Genomic DNA, 18,062 nt, shown 5'->3' on the forward strand with positions numbered 1-18,062 from the left:
CGCTGGGCAGGCTTAGGCCTGGGTAGCTTAGGATGCCAGCAGGCTCTGGCTACACAGGCAGTCTCTAGCTGCCCAGCACCTGGCCCTGGGGTGATCAGAGCAGCGAGATAGTGTCCCAGACTGCAGGATCCTGATCAAAGCAGCGCCAGCCTGGTGGGTTTGCATATCAAAGGCCTGCTGGCAGGCAAGTTGTTTGTGGTCTCCAGGAATTAGCAAACCCTGGGAGAGGCAGAGTCTCTCTCTGGGTCTTCAAAGGCATCATAAAATACAGAAAATAAAAACATAATTAATGCAACTTTTTCCAGTGGTCATATTGCATTTGAATTATAAAATGTTTTATGAGTAGTATCATTAGTCTTATTGCTATACATGGTCTTCCTGTCTATACCCTTCTTTTGAGTCATTATCAACGTAATGTTAAATTCATTCCAGAGGAAGCATTAAAGAATCCTCCACAGAACGTCACAAGGGGGCCCTGCACATTCTCCTCAAACATTCACCAGGGTGCGGCTCTGTGGCGCCAGCAGCACGGCCCCAGCAAGCTGGTGTGCATAGAAAGCTGTGTTTCTATCGTACCTAATGCTACAGAAACAGTTTCAACAAGCACAGCTCATCCAGTGCCCTGGATAAAAGAAGGGAGAAAGAGCGAGATGTGAGTGCCAGTGTGGATGCCATAAGCCATGAGGAGAGAGCTGGCCTCACTGTGGGCCCCTCTGTTCCTTACTTCGAGGTGGGGAGAGGCTCCTCAGTGTACTCTGGGAACCCGGCTGCTCAGGAGGACGTCCTTAGCAAACGCCAAAGCAGGGCTTCTAGCCCTAGAAAGGACAGCATTTTACCTCACCAATGGGACGCATTTATCAAATTTTTATTATTTCACAAAGTAACACTCAATTTTACACTTTTTTTGTTTCTTAATGCTGTCTATAACCTACCAAACTGATTTCACAAGCAGTCACGGGTTTTAACCTGCAGTGTGAAAAAGCTCCTCTAAAGAAATGCAGCCGGGTGCGGTGGCTCACGCCTGTAATCCCAGCACTTTGGGAGGCCGAGGCGGGCGGATCACAAGGTCAGGAGATCGAGACCACAGTGAAACCTCGTCTCTACTAAAAATACAAAAAATTAGCCGGGCGCGGTTGTGGGCGCCTGTAGTCCCAGCTACTCGGGAGGCTGAGGCAGGAGAATGGCGTGAACCCGGGAGGCGGAGCTTGCAGTGAGCTGAGATCGCGCCACAGCACTCCAGCCTGGGCAACAGAGCGAGACTCCGTCTCAAAAAAAAAAAAAAGAAAAGAAATGCAAAGCCTTCCGGGAGACTCAGGGAGACGCCATGGCCAATATTGTACAGGTCATTTATTTTTAACTAAATATGTATACTATTTTTATTAAAATGACATATTTTCCACGTAAAAATTCAAACAATGTGAAATCCCCCCAAAAAGGAGAAAAAATCAAAACCTCTCTCAGAGCTGAAGACACTTACCACTTACTTTGTAGTGACCTCGCTTTCAGAATACTCCCTTTCACATATAGACATGGATATACATACTCTATTCATCCCACTATACAATGGGCGTTGTAGGATACTGTCCAGGGTATAGGATACTATACACGCCATTCTATGATCTTGTTTCATGATTAATGGCATTCAAGTCTTTTCATTTTCATCACTCTCTTTAAAGGTTAGTGTTTTATTGTAAGGATCTCCAATAATTGGCTCTACCAATTCACTATTGATAGGCATTTTGGATGCTCCCATAGTTTTACAATTATAAATGATACTTTCATGAGCATCCTTGCGTATGTATCTCCTTACACTGCTGTAATTTTCTACTTATGGTAAACCTGGAACTGGACTCACTGATGCAGAGAGTAAACACGTTTATATTTAATACATCCTGCCAAACTGCCCCCAAAATGCTATGACGACTCTCCCTAATAGCACTTAGGATTGTCCAAATCCTCACAACATCTCTAACACTGGCTTTGTCCATTAAACATTTTTTTCAATACAATAAGAGAAAATATCTTATTATTGTTGGTATTCACATTTTTTTAATTTTTAGTGAGGATGAGTATCTTTGCATAGGCTAATTGTACATTTGTGTCTCTTTTGTATGTTTGTGTGTGCAAATTACCTGTTCAAACCCTTCACCCGTTTTTCTCTTTTGGGTTGTTCTTGTTCTTTTCTGATTGATTTGGAAGCAGCAATGATGTTTAGTGGTTGAGCATGAGCTCAAAGTCAGACTGTCCAGGTTCAACCTCCTGTCACCTTTTTAAATCTGTATAAGCCCGGGCAAGAGTGGAGCTCTCCATGTCTCTGTTTGTTCATTTGTAATCTTGGGCAGTAGTTATGGTAATGATACCTCCCTCTTAGAGTTGTGAGTATTACATGTGTTAGCGAGTCCAACAGCCACAAGCCAGTGCCCGGCACAGAGAAAGTATTCAATATTACTATGTTAAGGATAGGGTGAAAGTCAAGGCATTTTGACAGTTGTGTGGCATGGGCATCAACCCATTAGGACGGAAATCAGCTGCATCACTGGAGCAGCATCCTGAAGTCACTGTCTGAGTCTGTATTGTGCTGCTGCAGTGGAGTACCACAGTCCAGGTCATTGATAAAGAACAGAAGAGATTCATTTCTTACAGTTCTGGGGGGTGGGAAGTCCAAAGTTGGAGGACCTCGTCTGGCAAGCACCCTCTTGCTGTGGGGTTATCCAGGGAAGTGGAAGGATAGACTGCAAGAGTAGATAGAGAGTAATTGAATTTAGGAGTTTTATCAAGCAGGATAACTGAAACCGATTCCCAGTAAGTAAATCTGATCCTGCATAACAATCTTAACCACCCTACGGTGAGTAACTGACTCCCATGATAACTAACCCACTCCCAACATGAGTAATGTTCCAATTCCCACAGTAATTCAACCCACCAAGCACACATGAGTAACTCCACTTAACAGTAATTCAACTCACCTCAACATGAGTCACTCACTCCCAGGATACACCAACCCAATTCTAACATGAGAATCACCCTACAGAATCACCTGAATCCCACCTCACAATAACTAACCCTCTCCAGAGGTGAGTCACTCACCCCACCTATAATCCAACCCAATTCCCATGCAACTGGATCCCTCACAATCCAACCCACTCCCAAGGAGTAACTGGACTCCTGCATGATAACTAACCATCTCTAACACGAGTCACTCACCCCTGTACCAACCCACTCCCAACATGAGTAACCTCCCACTCCCATGATGTTCCACCCCAACATGAGTAACCTACCCCACACAACGTAACCCACTCCAGAGGTGAGTCACTCACTCCCAGGATAACTGACTCCACCTTGGAGATCAGAACTTCACCCTAGCCAACAACTTCCCAAGACGATGGCATTAACTATCTATGAGGATCGAACTCGGACCTAATCGCCTCCTAAAGATCCCATCCCTCAGAAGTGTGCATTGGGGATGAAGGTGCCGACAGATGAAGCTTGGAGGACACATTCAAACCACAGCAGACGTTAATCTACACATTCCTGAATGGGGGAAAAGGTATAGCTGGTCCCAGGGAAGTCAGTGCAGGGTCCACAGCCTTGGGAGACTCAGACAGGCAGCTGTCTGCCAGCTGGTGCTGGGGGGCTGTCGTGTTCTAACTCGAAGACCAGCTGTGCAGCCCTCACCAGTTTGAGAGTGAATTAATAGTGGGTAAAGTATGTAAGGAGGGAGAGAAGGTTTCTAGGTTCTTGTGGTTTTCTACTCTCGCTTATGTTTTCTAAAGCTTTACGATTTTATGTGATCAGAATGATCTATCTACCTTTGTGCTTTTGGAAGGCCTTAGCCACCAAAGATTATACAAATATTCATTCATAAGTACTTTTGTCTCAGGCTTTTCTGGACTCCTTTGAATATGCAAAATCTTTGAGAGTTAATTTCCATTTTCTATGGCTGTCCAGCCTTTCTTGATAAAAACACACTTCCACGTAGTCCTATCTGCAGGCCGACACCCACTTCTATAAACATACAAGCCTATATACACCCCATGTATGAATATAACATTTATATCTGTACTAAGGAATAAGAGGCCCTGTAAAGCCGTTCCAGAGCTCTGTGGCGCACGCCCAGGCCCCTGAGTTCCATGATGCAGCCTTGGTCCCGGGACACTAGAGCCCCTGAGTCCCTCCCTTGGTTTCCAGCCCCACAATGCACACGCTTGCCGATGGCCAGGCCCACACACCCCCAGTAGGTTCCACAAGGACAAGGACAGAGAATGTCTCGGCTCACTATTCCAGCCCCAGAGACAAGCCCAGAGCTGAGAGCAGAGTGCACCAGATAGAGAGCGGGAGGGAAGACGGGGAGAGAGATGAGAATGAGCTGGGGTGAGGGAGAGCGTGAGAGAGCAGGGCGGGCAGCCGCCCAGCCTTTGTTCCTCAGCCTCGCCCACTACTCCACTGGCCACTGGGCCCACCCAGAAATAGGTGCCCAGGCCATGGTTCACCACTGAATGTAGCACCTGTGGTGGTTGCCTGCTCTCTAGACTCTTAGCGGTGGTAGATTTGCCAGACCAACCGCCCGCATCCCAACCCAATACCTGCCCCTCTCATGAGACTGGAAAGTCCTCTAAAACAAGGACCTTCTGTCATTCATTCTTATATCCTTGTCCTCCTTACACTGAGTCTGAGCTCAGAAAATGTTTGGCAAATGAGAGACAGAACTGCGGCAGCACTTGTAGTTTGAGCCTGGGGCAGCATAAACCTGCAGCAGCCCAGCTTCCAAGGCTCCTCCCAGCAGGTCTCAGCCTTGTGCAGCTCGCCACCTAACAACTACTATCACTACACTCCCCATCCCCCACCAGCAATAGCTGGATGCCGTGCAAATTACCATCAATGGAGTGACAAAGACTCAATTAAAGAAGGAGATCTGGAAGCCGTGCTGTCACCTCAGAGAAACTACCTTGATAGATAACACAACAGCAGCCTGCAGGCAAGTGACTCAGAGGGCGGGGCTGAGGGACTCCCTCTCACCCCTGGCCTCCATCTGTGGGAGAAGGGTGGGATCTGTCAGGGACTGCTGTCACTTCCCTGCCTGGGCAGGCCCTGAGGAGGGCCGGGAGCCACCGGGAAGCTCTCGGCACCATCCACCTCCTCCAGCCCTCTGAGAAAGCGGAGCCTGAGCAGAGACCCAGAGAACGCTTGGCTGAGCTGGCACCACTCAACAAGCAGCTTCCTGCGAGGGCCTGTGAGAGGGCACTGACCCTGCACTACCGCTGCACATCTGCACAGGGTGGGCATTGAGGCTGAGCTGGCTGCCGCTTGGCCATGTCTCACGGCTGCCAAGCCCAGGAGTACTGCGGGAGCTGCTCTGACTTCCTCTACGCTCCCACCCCACCCCGCTTATAAAACAGACCCTTCCCAAGAAATAACGTGAGCTGTGGGCTGGGGAGGAGAGAGAAGCTCACATCGCCTGTATGCTCACGTTCACCTAGCACTCAGCCACTAGGCTCCTAGGCCACCTCTCTTCCTACTTCTCCTGTCGCTGCCCCAGGTCAAGGGCCTCTATTTCTCACATCCTCTGCTTAGTATGATATGCTGAGCCTGGCGCTTCTTAAAACTGCTCCTTCTCATGGAAGTTCCTAAGCAGAACATTTTAGCCTCATCAGCCCACCCTTGAACAACCCTGGGTCCTGTCCCAGGTACTCTTTGTAGTCCTATACCTCATAAATAGTTCTCAGAGGTTCCTGCACCATTTCCCATTCCCCTTTTAGTGATCCTACAGTAAATTCTAATTCCAACACTCTTATGCCATGCCATTTTTAGTCTTTATACCCCTACATTACCGCTAATATGAAATAAGTATACTACTAATAGTATATTGATTATATTTATTACAATTATACACAATTATAATATTGACATTACCACAAGTTTACATGCTAAGTGGAGGGCATCCTTCATATAATTCAGCTCAATAATATGTACATATTATAGATTCAGGGAATGTATTTTGGATGGATGAATGAATACATAATGCAAATGAATAACTAACAAAATCCACTCAACCAGTAACCAAAGAGAATTCATAAACGAAAGGGCTGATGTGGAGGAATAGCACATACAATGAATAAAAGTGTTTTGCAATCTGAAAATAATTATTCAAGTGTGTACTATTTTTTTTTTTAATACACACATACACACACAGAGCAGCAGCAGCAGGGACAGTTTCTTCTATAAAACATACAGCGACTTCAAAAGATGTGCTTCCCTGTTTATTAACCACCCTCTTTCCTCGCTCCCTATTTTGGGCGCCTCGGGGCCCAGGCTAACTATAATGGGACCACAGATATGTAAGGACCTTGCATAATCAAAAGCAACCTCTTCTGAATGGACAAACAGAAGCTTGTAACAGCCCAGGAGCACCCCAGCCCACCTCCACCTCCCAGCCCATTGCACTCTCCTGCCTCCTAGACCACAGGCACGTTTCCGTCTCCTCCCAGTGCCAACAGCGTGGGAAGATGTTTCTGGGGGCTCACAATTATGTTGAGTCAACCTGTAGACACACACGCAAGTTAACTGGGCCCCCTTCCCAACACCCCCGGCACAGTGCTGGCCAGAGCCGCCGTGCAGCTGCGGCCTCGTGACTTTGGATGCATCACTGCCAGGAAATCAGATTAATCTGCTTGGCTGCCACTGCAGCTACAGCAGCGCTCACAGGCCAGCCCCACCAATTTGCTGGAAGAAGTCACGGGCTCGCCCTCACCAGCTGCTCCGGTAGCCTCCTCCCCTGCTTTCCTTTCTGCATCCCTCCTAGCTCAAACCTAAAATTCCCTTCTGCCCAGAGGCCTCTGCCTTTCTCCCTCGGGCACGGACGAGACTCGCAGGTGCTGAGGTGGTCTGTGCAGAAGCTCAGCCGTCCCACAGAGAGTCCTGTTCACAGAAGCAGCCACTGGGGGCAAAGCCACGGGACCTTCCTAAAAACAGGTATTGAGCAGACGCTCAGCGGACCTGGCGAGGGCTTGGGCTTCCCTGAACTGCTGTTTGAACTTCCCCATCTGTAGACAGGAGGAGGGAGGAGGCCTCCAAACTGTAGACCAAAAATGGCCTCTGTGGAGAGAGCCGAAGACAGGAGATGGAGGTTGTTGACGTTCACATACAACCTACGCATATCCCTCAGCAGAAGCCACGATCTTCAGTGTGGAGTCACACAGGCCCGGAGCTGCAGGGAGCATCTCTGCATCAGGATAGCTTAACACAACACAATTTGAAATGGCCTGGAATGAAATTAAATGGCAGTTTGGTTACACTTTAATCACCGCAGGCAGATCAAGATGCTGCTGTGATTACGACAAAAGAATCTATATTTATTGTCTTCTGGGGATTTGCATCGGAGACGCAGTGATCTCTCTGCAAAGCACCCAATTTATTCATGAAGTCGTAGCAAGACATTGCAACTGTGAGTCATTCAAGTGTGTCTTCCTCCCGCCTGGCAGAGGCAGAGCCGGGAACGGAGCCCTGTCCGCTCAGCAGGCTTCTCTGGGTCAGACCCTGGTCCGGTGAATCGGGAAGGGCCGGTGAATCCTTCCCTCCACAAACAGGGCTTGTGGTGAGTCTGGCAGAACCACTCTGCGGTCAGCTGGCCTGTGCGCGGAGACGCTCTGAGTTGCACACTTGCTGTTAGACACAGAGAGGAACAAGCGCAGCCACTGAGTGCGAACCCCACAAATGCTGACAGACAAAGGCCCTCACAGACCACGCCAGGACTCAGGCAAAGGGGAGCTTCAAAGGGCCTTTAACTCTCCTTGCCTGTGCCCACGTGTGCCTCGTGATTGAGAACGTCTGCACTGAACAGGCATTCACAAAACGCCTACGCCACGCCAGGCTGCAGGCTGGAAGAGGGTGGGAGTGTGGGGAATGTGGTTACAAAGGTGGGTAAAATGCCGTCCGGCAGGGGATCTCGTGCAGGCTGAGCCAGGCAGGCTCTGAGACTCTGGGGCTGCAGCGTGGGCCCAGCAAGCAGACCTGTGCAGGGGCCTTAGGCCACAACTGGAGGAGGAGCCAGCCTCAGCTTCCAGGTGGCCTGACAGCCGGGCGTGGGGCAGGAGGAAGCTCATACGGGGAAACTCAGCCAGGCAAGCAGCCAGACCCCACTTACCCTGCATCCACCCTCCCCAGCGCGTGAGGAGCAGCCCAGACCCGCTCAGAAGAGCCGTTTGTGCCCATCCCAACTCCAAGATCTCAACGTCAGCCGTAGTGAAAGTATTTACACCACTGAAACCAGCATCTCTATACCAAGGCTTTTCTTCCCTGCCGGGCTATAAGCATTTATTAGCACACCACAACCCTCCTGGCAACCCTGCTGCCAAGTCTGAACGGTTAGAACAAAATAAACTCTGGTTTTCTCTTACCTATTCTTAAACTTATGCAGAGACATGCTGTCCTCAGGCCGGCAAAGGGCTCTGTCAACTAGAATAGAATCTGGAGACACGTCCCACAACACCCAAGCCATGAGAGGAAGGTGCCCTGTCCCCAAGCATGCAGCTCCCGCCTGTGGTGGGGAAACGACAGATAAAAGTGAGTGACCACAAAAGTGAACTCTGTGTGTGTGTGTGTGTGTGTTTCTCTCTCTCTCTCTCACACACACACACACACACACACAGCAAATTTACTGATCACGCACTGTGTATAACACAGGATACCCTATGCAATTATCCAAGGACTTTAAATGATTACATTATTTATCCCTTCTAACAACCGAAGAAATATGCAGTGGTTTCCGCCCCTTCTATAGATGAGGAAGCTGAATTTCCACAGCGAGTAGCAGTCAGGGTGAATCAATGCTGTGGAGATGGGTTCTAATCTTGGAGTCTCCCCGGGAACCACCTCAGAGTACGGAGAGGCCCTGAGGGTGTCCCACCGTGTGAGGAAACACAGGGGACCTGGTGTGCCCCCAAACAGGAGCGTGGCAGGCGGCTTCCTGTCAGAGCGTTGGATACCAGGGAAAACACTGGTTTTCTGCTGTAGGCACCAGCAGTTTTCCTTCTCCAGGAGCTGAGTCCGCTTCCCCCTTCCTTTAGCTCCTGCCCCTGCCCAGGTAGCGTCCCAGCCTCAGAAGGGATTAAGCCATCCAGACCCCTCTGCAGGTGAGTCACTAAAGAGGGTTCAACAGGCACTGGGGGCAGACACTCAAGACATCCAGGGTTACGGGCAGCAATGGGCTGTCTGATCTGTGGTTTAGCAACAGATTGTAATTCTAAACACGGCATTCGTTATTCCACCGTGTGGCTTCTAATTAACTGCCAGAAATGCATTGTTGAGGGATGATGGATTGTGCTGGAAGAACTATTAATCCTGTCACTGCCCATGTGCGGCCCAAGCCCAGGGCCACTGACTCCGGAGACCCTGGGCTGCATTGCAAGGGCCCGAGGTGACTGCTCCATGCCTGGTAGTGACAACATCGGTGGCACCTTGTCACCTGAACCTGCAGGGGCACACACCTGGGTCCTTCCAGGTACCACGGTTGCCACAGACAGGAAGGTGGTGCCAGAGGATGTCCCCGTGAGTAGTGAAGGATGGCCAAAGTAATCGACCACATTTTGTGAAAAGGAAATTACTTGGGGTGGATATAAGGTCCTGCACATGGGGCTGCAAAAGCCAGTCACGTGAGCACAGGGAAAAGGCCGAGTCGACCATGAGCGTCACTAGGTAGGTGGCAACCAGCCACCTAGAAAGCTGGTGCAAAAAATAGTCTGCATTAAAAAAAGCGAGATGTATCTAAATATAACCTTGTTTTACATGGGTCACACTGCTCAATTCTAACCAACCTATTTAAAAAGATTATAGTAGGGGTTTCTGGAGAAACAGAACTATTTTAAGGAATTGGCTCAAGCCATTGTAGGGAGTTGTAAGTCTGACATCCGTAGGGCAGGCCAGTAGGCTGGAAATTTAGGTAAGGGTTGAATCCCTCCTTCTTCAAGAAACCTCAGGTTTTGTTCCTAAGGCCTTCAACCGACTGGATGAGGTCCCCACCCTACATTATGGAAGATAATCTGTTTTATTTCTTTACAGTCCACTGACTATAAATGTTAATCACAACTACAATATCCAACTGCAATACCCAGACCAGTGTTTGACCAAACAGCCATGCACCATAGCCTAGCCAAGCTGACACAAGAAACTCTCAAAGAAACATGAGCATATCACCCTTATTCTTTTTGTAAGACACTTACAAATGTATTGTATTGTTTTACATGTTATTTATTTTAAAAGAGATTGCCAGTTAAGATGGATGGATGGTGGAATTGGGTGGGTGGGTGGTGGATGGATGGATATGGATGGATGGATGGATGGATGGATGGAGATGAGTGGATGGATGGATGGGTTGATGAGTGGATGGATGGATAGATGGATGAAAAGATGGGATAAATGAATGGATTATATAAGATGGATGGATGGATGGATGGATGGATGGAAGGCCTTCTAGGAACATATTGAAACCAATGGCTCTGTTAAATACATTGTTAAAAGTCACTCATTTGAAAAAAAAATGAAATCAGCAGGTCATGGGGAGTTAGTCCATCATTGGGCAAAGTAACGTTATAAAGGTACTTTTAATATCAAAACCATATTGGAAAAAAACACACTGAGTGTGGAGAGTTATGGACACATACCCATCAGAATTCCCCAACAATGGGACCAGGGAGGCTGTTGATCTTCACTTGATCAGGTTTGGAAGGCTTCTGGAAGGAGAGGAGATTGGAAAGCCTACGTGGAGGATGAACTTAGGGTTGACTGGAAGAAGACAGCATCTGGTCCACTTTAAAGAAGCCACCAAAGGTAGAGTTGACACTACTGAGCAGGTGAGTCCAGACCATGTGGAAGAAGAATGAGGAGAACCAACTCTTCAAGTTGAACATCCAGTTCTTTGAATTTGGCCAGAGGCCCAATGTTCCAATCCCTGGCTCTTCTCTTTGATTCTCCTCTGAGCCCTCAGAAGGATGGTAACATCCAGAATGTGGAGAACACCTGCGGATCCACATGCCTCACCCCAACCTCCCTAGAGGAAAAGCCCTCTACCCCCTTAGATAATGCTGAATGCTCCATTAGAGGTTCATCCACCTTGTGCCTAACCTCCAGCCACCAACACCTGCCTGGCTCCCGGTCACCTTCTCTACTGTCATCCAGGGATGGTCCAGGAAATGCAAATACCTCAAATGACAGACCTGGGCAAAATCTGTAAGAGAAGTGCTGTGCCCTGGGTGGGACCATCACCTGCATGATGCAGTCTGCTTACATATAGAGGTGACAGGTGCTTCACCCCAGGTGCCCCAGGTGAACTCCTGGTCCAGGGTCAGCCGCTGGAACTCGATGGACTCATTTCCAAAGGCAGCTCGCATAGCAGCCTCACTCTCTCCATTACCCACCTCCAAGTGCTGAGTGGAAGCCAGGCTTCCCCCTCCCTGGCTCTGTTCTATCCAGTGGAATCTCACACCCAAATGACTCAGAGATGCCCTGGGAGCTGTGAAACATCATTCCTGGTACCTGTATTCACCGTCTATTGCTGCTGTAACAAATTATCACAAACTTGATGTCAAAAACAACACAGACTTATCATCTTACAGTTCAAGAGGTCAGAAGTCAAAATGGACGGGCAGGGCTGGCCTCCCTGCTGGAGGCCCTCAGGGAGAATCATGTCCTTGCCTCTTCCAGCCTCCAGAGGTGCCCACATTCCTTGGCTGGTGGCCCTTCTCCATCTTCAAAGCTGGCAGTGTAGCGTTGTCAGGTCTCTCTCTGACCTCTGCCCTCCGCCTCCATCCTTACACCTCCGTCTTCAGCTCTCACCCTCCCGCCTCCCTCTTATAAGGACCCTTGTATTTAGATTTGGACCTCCCCATAATCCAGGCGTATCTCCCATCTCAAGATCCATGACTTAATCATGTGGGTGCCCACTCTCAGGGTCCAGGGGCCACTATTCTGTCCCCCATGACACAGTTCCAGAGACTCCAAACCACCCAGTGGTTTCATATCCAAGAAAAGCTAACATCCTGACGAGCCCCACACGATCTGGCTGCGGTCACCTCTTTGATCTTAACATCTACCCCTCTGCCACGCAGGCTGAGTTCCAGCCACAGGGGCCTCCTGTGACTCCCGAGCCTGTGTGGGAGGCCTCCTCTCACATCAGCGCATAGCCAGCCCTCTCCTCCTCCCAGCCTTGGTCTAAATGTCACCTTCTCAGTCACAGCTTCCCTGACCACCCTTCTTAAAACTGCAGCTCTCTGTACCACAAAGGAAAAGTGCTTGGGGGGGATGGACACCCCTCCTCACCCTGATGTGGTTATTATCCATTGTACGCCAGTATCAAAATACCCCACACACCCCGTAAATATCTACACTTTCTATGTACCTACAGAAAATAAAAATTAAAAAGAAATGGCAGCTTCCTCCCATCCCCCATGCCCTGGCATTTCCTGCCCTCTGGTTCTATTGTCCTTTGCTGATCACCACCCCAGGATCCTGGGCCTCTTCCTTTTGTATTTGTTTACCGCACATCTCCTCTCACCAAAATCTAAGCTCCATGAGGGAGCTTTGGTGTGTCTTGGTCTCACTGTCACTCCACTGCCCACAATGGTCCCTAAAACCAAAGGGGCGCCCAGTCACATCTGAGAACGTCCATTTATTTGAAATCATTGTTAAGCGCCTACTCTCAGGGCTGCTGCCTCCCCACCTGCAGGAGCTCAGCACGGTCCTGGCGAGCGGCAGGGGCCCTGGACCCTGAGCTCCGGCAGGAAACACAAGAATCTAGCAGTCTCTGCCCCGGAGGACGGGACGTCCTGTGGGGAGGTGGACACGACACCACACGAGGGCAGCATGGCGGGTGGGCACCAATCCACACAGTGCAAGCTACCACGAGACAACGCGTCCCGGTCACTGTGTGTGTCAGGCGGCATTGCAGGCCCCGTGAATGGCCCCAGCCTTGACAGCCACATGCAGTCAGCAGAGGCCTCCTGCGGAAGGTGCCGAAGGCAGGCGTGTGATGACTCAGAGCGTTTCCCAAGAGCAGTGGCAGAAAAGCAGCCCAATGTTGCCACCACCAGTCACAGCCTGGGTCGGCCCATCCGAGGCAGCCAGTCACACACCACCCATCAGCAGGGAGCTGGGTCCCATGTCCCCCTCCCTACTCCCCCAAAGACGACCAGAGACAAAACTGGCAGTGGCTGCCAGCTCTGCACTGCGCCACTGAACAGACCCAACTGCATGGGAAGAGGGGGACTTACCACCTTTTGTGAGGGTGTCTCTCAGCTTGGTGGGAAGAGGGGGACTTACCACCTTTTGTGAGGGTACTTGTCTCTCAGCTTGGCTTCAAAACCCACATTCCCACCTCTTATCTCCTCCTGGAGACACAGTACACAGCTAACACGAAAGCAATTAATTGAGGCCTTTTACCAGACCAATGTGTGTTTTACTCCATGTAGTACCAAGTTAATTATTTAATAGCACGGAAATGCCAGCATCCTGTGTGGGCTGAGGCTGCCATGCACAGCAGAGAGACTCTTCTCCACTCCTCACCACCGGTAAGGAGGCCACAGATCGCACTGCTCAGGGGCCGAGTCCACACCTGGAAGGGCCCATGCCTTCTGCAGTTGGCACCTCCCCCCCGCAGCCAAGCAGGCTGGACTGTGGACTCTGCCCAAGGTAACTGCTCATTTGTTTCTCCGTCTGTACGGATGAGGAAACGAGCTCTTCCTCCAGAACTCAGGAGGGCAAAAGGTGCAGGAGCCCTGCTGGACTGTATGCCTCCCACCACGAATGGGTCACCTTCAAGGGGACTCGTGGGAGAACAAAGGCAGGGCTGGTGCCAGGCTTGTGATCAGGCAAGTGGATGAGCATCCTTCAGTCCCAACTGCCAACCAGGCAGCTAGCACAGGCCACAGGAGGAAAATCGCAACAATTAGACAGCATTCCCAGAGCACCGCAGGGTCAGGAAGAAATTTAAATCAAGTCTGTGCGCTCAGAGATTACAAACTAGTTGGGGAAACACGTGCTATGCACGTGAGTGTATACACAGCCACAGAAGCCATGCACAGAACACCAAGTACACGGCCCAGCAGGTCAGTCCCGGGAGACCAGAAGACACTGAGCCGACAGCACACTGAGGCAGTCAGGGAAGGCTTCCCGGGGAGATGGAGATGAGGTCAGGCGGTCACACAGCCAGTCAGTGTTGAAGCTGGGTTTTGAACTCAGGGAGTCCAGCTCCACAAAGCTCACCAAATTGTTTTTATTCCTCACTGCCTCTGCGTCTTTACAAGTGTTGTCTTTTTCATTATTACCATACGTCACTGTGACATCAATGGGGCTTTCACAGAAAACAACCACCTATAACGCAGCCCCCAATCAAAACTGTTGGTCCCACTTCCTGTTCCCCTCTGGTCCAGTCTCTGCTCCCAAGCTGTTTGGCCCACAGCCGCTGCTGAAGCCGACCAGCCTGCCCACGCCAGCCCCTGCCAAGGACTCGCAGGCCCCTCGCACCCAGCCACTGAAAAGGTAATGCCCAACGGCCCAACATCTTTAAAGCTGTCATCTGTCACCTCACAGAGGAGTGCCGGTGGTACCCAGAGACTGCTCACTTACACCTCTGGGGTGGGAGACGCAGGAGGTGACCACGGGCTCTGTGCGGAACCAGGAGAAGCAGGCCTGGCTGTGAGATCAGGCCTGGCGAGGACACCTCCTGCAGTGCCAGCTCTGCACCATCTCCAAGGGCTGCTGCCTCCAGCATAGGGGGTGTTATCATGGACACCATAAACGTGGAGCCTTCAGGGCTGGTGACAATTTTGATGGGCTGCACTAAAAATTCTGTAAAGATGGTTAAGTTTAGCATGACTGGCTGCCTCGATGCTTCTTTTTATGTGTCTATAAAAGTGATATTATCAAAGCAGAGCTCTGGGGTGATTAATCTGGTTGCAGTCTTCAAGGAGTCCAGGTAATATTATTGCCAGGCCTGGAGGTGTGACCGGGGGCCTGGATCAGGGTGGCCAAGACCCTGGCAGGGGCAGCGGGGGACGAGGGTGAGCTAAAGGCGCCGGTTTCATTTTGGATCTGTTGAGTTGAAGGAAGAGGTCAGCCTGGAACTTAGGAGCGACGGAAGAGGCCAGCATTCTTGCCGTAGCTTGGGGATGGGGTTCACCTTGCTCACTGCAGTAGTCTCAAGGCAGGAGGCTCTGCGCTGTGGAAAGGTCTGAAATCTCAGGGACAGGGACAAGCGTTGCGTGGGAACCTCCATGGAAAAGACAAGGTGGTAAGGAGAGGTCTGCCGCCTCCCAACCCCCACTGAAGACAGAAAGGAGAAGGGGCCAGAGGGGGATTTGTCAGGGGAGTAACCAGCAAATTGAGAACTGCGTCTGCTGCAAACTACAGCCCCCCTGGGCTTTTCACACGTGGACAGAGCTGCCCCCTCCCACCCAGCACTGCAGGACCCCGGCCTACAAAGGCAATGGGCCTGGGGCTGGCATCACCCCCCTCTGGGCAGCCGTGCAGGCACCCGCAGGCCCTTGTGACTTTAGTCTTCTGAGGACTGTGACAGCTTTGCCTGTGAGGCAGGTTTTGTCTCTGGTTCCTTCTCATTCACCATCACCAAGCTACTCACCACTTAGAAAGGGAAGTAAACGTCAGGCCTGGAGGCAAATCCCGAGGAAGGCTGGGCTCGGCCTATTGTGGGCGTGGGAGGGCCTCTCTGCCTGAAAGTCATGAGAGGTGAAGTCCAAGGGTGGTCACGGAGGCCTCGAAGGTCCCCTCACTGTGCCACTGAGTCAGATCTTGAGTTCATCCAGGCTTGCGGGGACCCAGAGGACAGAAGGCCGTGGCTGCTACCACCCATCTGGAAGATTGAGTCTCTTCCCACGCGTCCTTGGCCTGTGGGTACAAGCTGTCTGATCTGTTGATTGGAGGGTTGAGACAGGACACAGACACAATCCCGTCAGGAATTTCCCAGAAGCCTCTGAGATGCCCCCTCCACCCACAATCCCTAAAATAGACAGCTCCATCGGCGAGCAGACCTCTGGGGTCACAGACCATTTATAAAGGAGCCCGGCGCTCGCTAATGCAGCTTTGGAGCTACAGCAAAGCACAGCAAAAGCCTTGGGAAAAGTTCAGAGTGAGATTAGATCGAGGCTTTCTTGTCTGGGTGCGGCAAGGAGGCTGCCGTCACCTGGTAGGCGTGGAGACCTTAACCCCGCGGACTTCAGAGTCTGGCCCCTTGGCCCAGTGCACCCTGGGAAATCCCCTGACCACTGCGCTGGGCAGTGACTGTGGCGAGGGACGCGTCCTCCCCCAGGGCCTCTGCACTCCGTTTGCCTCACAACCCAGGGCCCAGCACAGTCGAGATCACCAAGGTTAGAGCTGTTTCCTCCTCTCAGAACCACAGAGGGGGTCCCCAAAGTGCAAGATGGGAATACCATTCCAAATGCACTTGGCTTCCCTGGGACCCACTAACTAGGCAGCAGGGACCTCAGTGCTCTGGGAGGAGTTGGTGGTCCCGACGCTATGCACCCCTTTGGGCAGAATGACCCGCAGGGGACAGAGATGGCAAGGGCATCACTCAAATTACCTGGTGGACCCTCACACACCCACTCTCATTAAATAGGTAACGAAATAAAAGCTCAGACAGGCTCGGGGAGCTGTCAAGACACGTGGGGCAAGTCCGTGTTCTAGACCAGATCTGTGAGAGGTTGAAGCCTTTGAAGGACGGACGTGGCCCAGGAATACAGGATGCAGCCAAAGGGATCCAGAAGAGTTAGGCTTCAGAAGTCCGCCCACTCAGGGACAGCCAGGTCCCAGTGAGGGCCAACAAAGGCCAGCGCCCTACACCTTGAGCCTGGCTGAGGAGCCAGCCTGGCCCCCTGGGAAGGGAGGGCTCTGTGCTCCATTTGGCACCCAGAATCATGCCCGGCCCCAGATGGACTTTATGTCAACAGCCTTTCAACTTCACTCGCCAGGATGGTGGATTTCATAGAATAGGGAATGGTACGGGCTGTATGTCCAATATGCAGTTGAATTGTAAATGGGACAATCCTAGTTCTCACTCCACCGCCCATCCCAGCTGCCCTATGAAATCAGCAGCAGTTCCCCCGAGCCCCTCCCCTGCTCTCTCCCATCACCCAGGCGCGGCCGTCTCCCACTGCGTCTCATCCCTTCACTGAGCCCCTTTCTGGTGGCCTCAGATATACCCCCAGGGTTTTGTTTTGTTTTGTTTTTTGTTGTTGTTGTTGTTGTTGAGACACAATCTTGCTCTGTTGCCCGGGCTGGAGTGCGTGATCTCGGCTCACTGCAACCTCCGCCTCCCGGGTTCAAGTGATTCTCCTGCCTCAGCCTCCCAAGTAGCTGGGATTACAGGCACCCACCACTGCGCCCGGCTAATTTTTGTATTTTTAGTAGAGATGGGGCTTTGCCATGTTTGCAAGGCTGGTTTTGAACTCCTGACCTCAGGTGATCCACCAACCTTGGCCTCCCAAAGTGCTGGGATTACAGGTGTGAGTCACTGTGCCCGCCTCCCCCAGCCAGGGTTTTTCTACATCACAATGGTGTGACCCAAAACCTTCCCAGGAGTGGAACGGGCTGGGACCACCAGCCAGGTCTCACCCAGGGACCACCCTGGGAACCCCAGGCACCTGTACCCACCTCACTCACTGCCTCTGACCAGGCACAGGAGCCAAGCTCCATGCACCAAGGATGGAAGAGAAAGCCTGGGAGACGTTGTCTCAGCAGAATTTCTGTCTTAGAGGCTGGACCTCTCTGGCTATGACGCCCCAGCAACTTTTATAAAAAGTTACCTCAGTGCTGTGCTGCTCTCAGAGCTGCTGGGATCAAAAGAACCACTTTACTCAGGGGGAGAAGATGAGGGACCAAAATTGTCAGGATATGTACAGCCAGTTGGACAGCGCAGCTCTGCTGAGCTGGATATTTGGGTTTTGTTTTGTTGCGCCTTTTTTTTTGTCCTTGCTGAGATGCTTGGAGGAGGTACTGTGGGGTGCAGACAGCGCCGCTCAGCAGGAGGAGGGAAGGAGGCCGCGGCTTCCTGTGAAAGA

At 51.2% G+C, this 18,062-nt stretch overlaps 1 long non-coding RNA gene across 1 annotated transcript; it reads right to left on the bottom strand.

The window, feature by feature from the left end:
• Positions 1-10,576: 10,576 nt before the first annotated feature.
• On the bottom strand, positions 10,577-17,273 carry LOC108582101. The gene is made up of 2 exons (XR_001895326.3): positions 15,626-17,273; positions 10,577-15,256 (listed from the first exon to the last, which is right to left on the bottom strand). It is a non-coding gene; the product is annotated as an uncharacterized LOC108582101 (long non-coding RNA).
• Positions 17,274-18,062: the final 789 nt, after the last annotated feature.

Source organism: Papio anubis, chromosome 12 (assembly GCF_008728515.1).
Source record: "Papio anubis isolate 15944 chromosome 12, Panubis1.0, whole genome shotgun sequence".
Classification (NCBI taxonomy): Eukaryota; Metazoa; Chordata; class Mammalia; order Primates; family Cercopithecidae; genus Papio; species Papio anubis.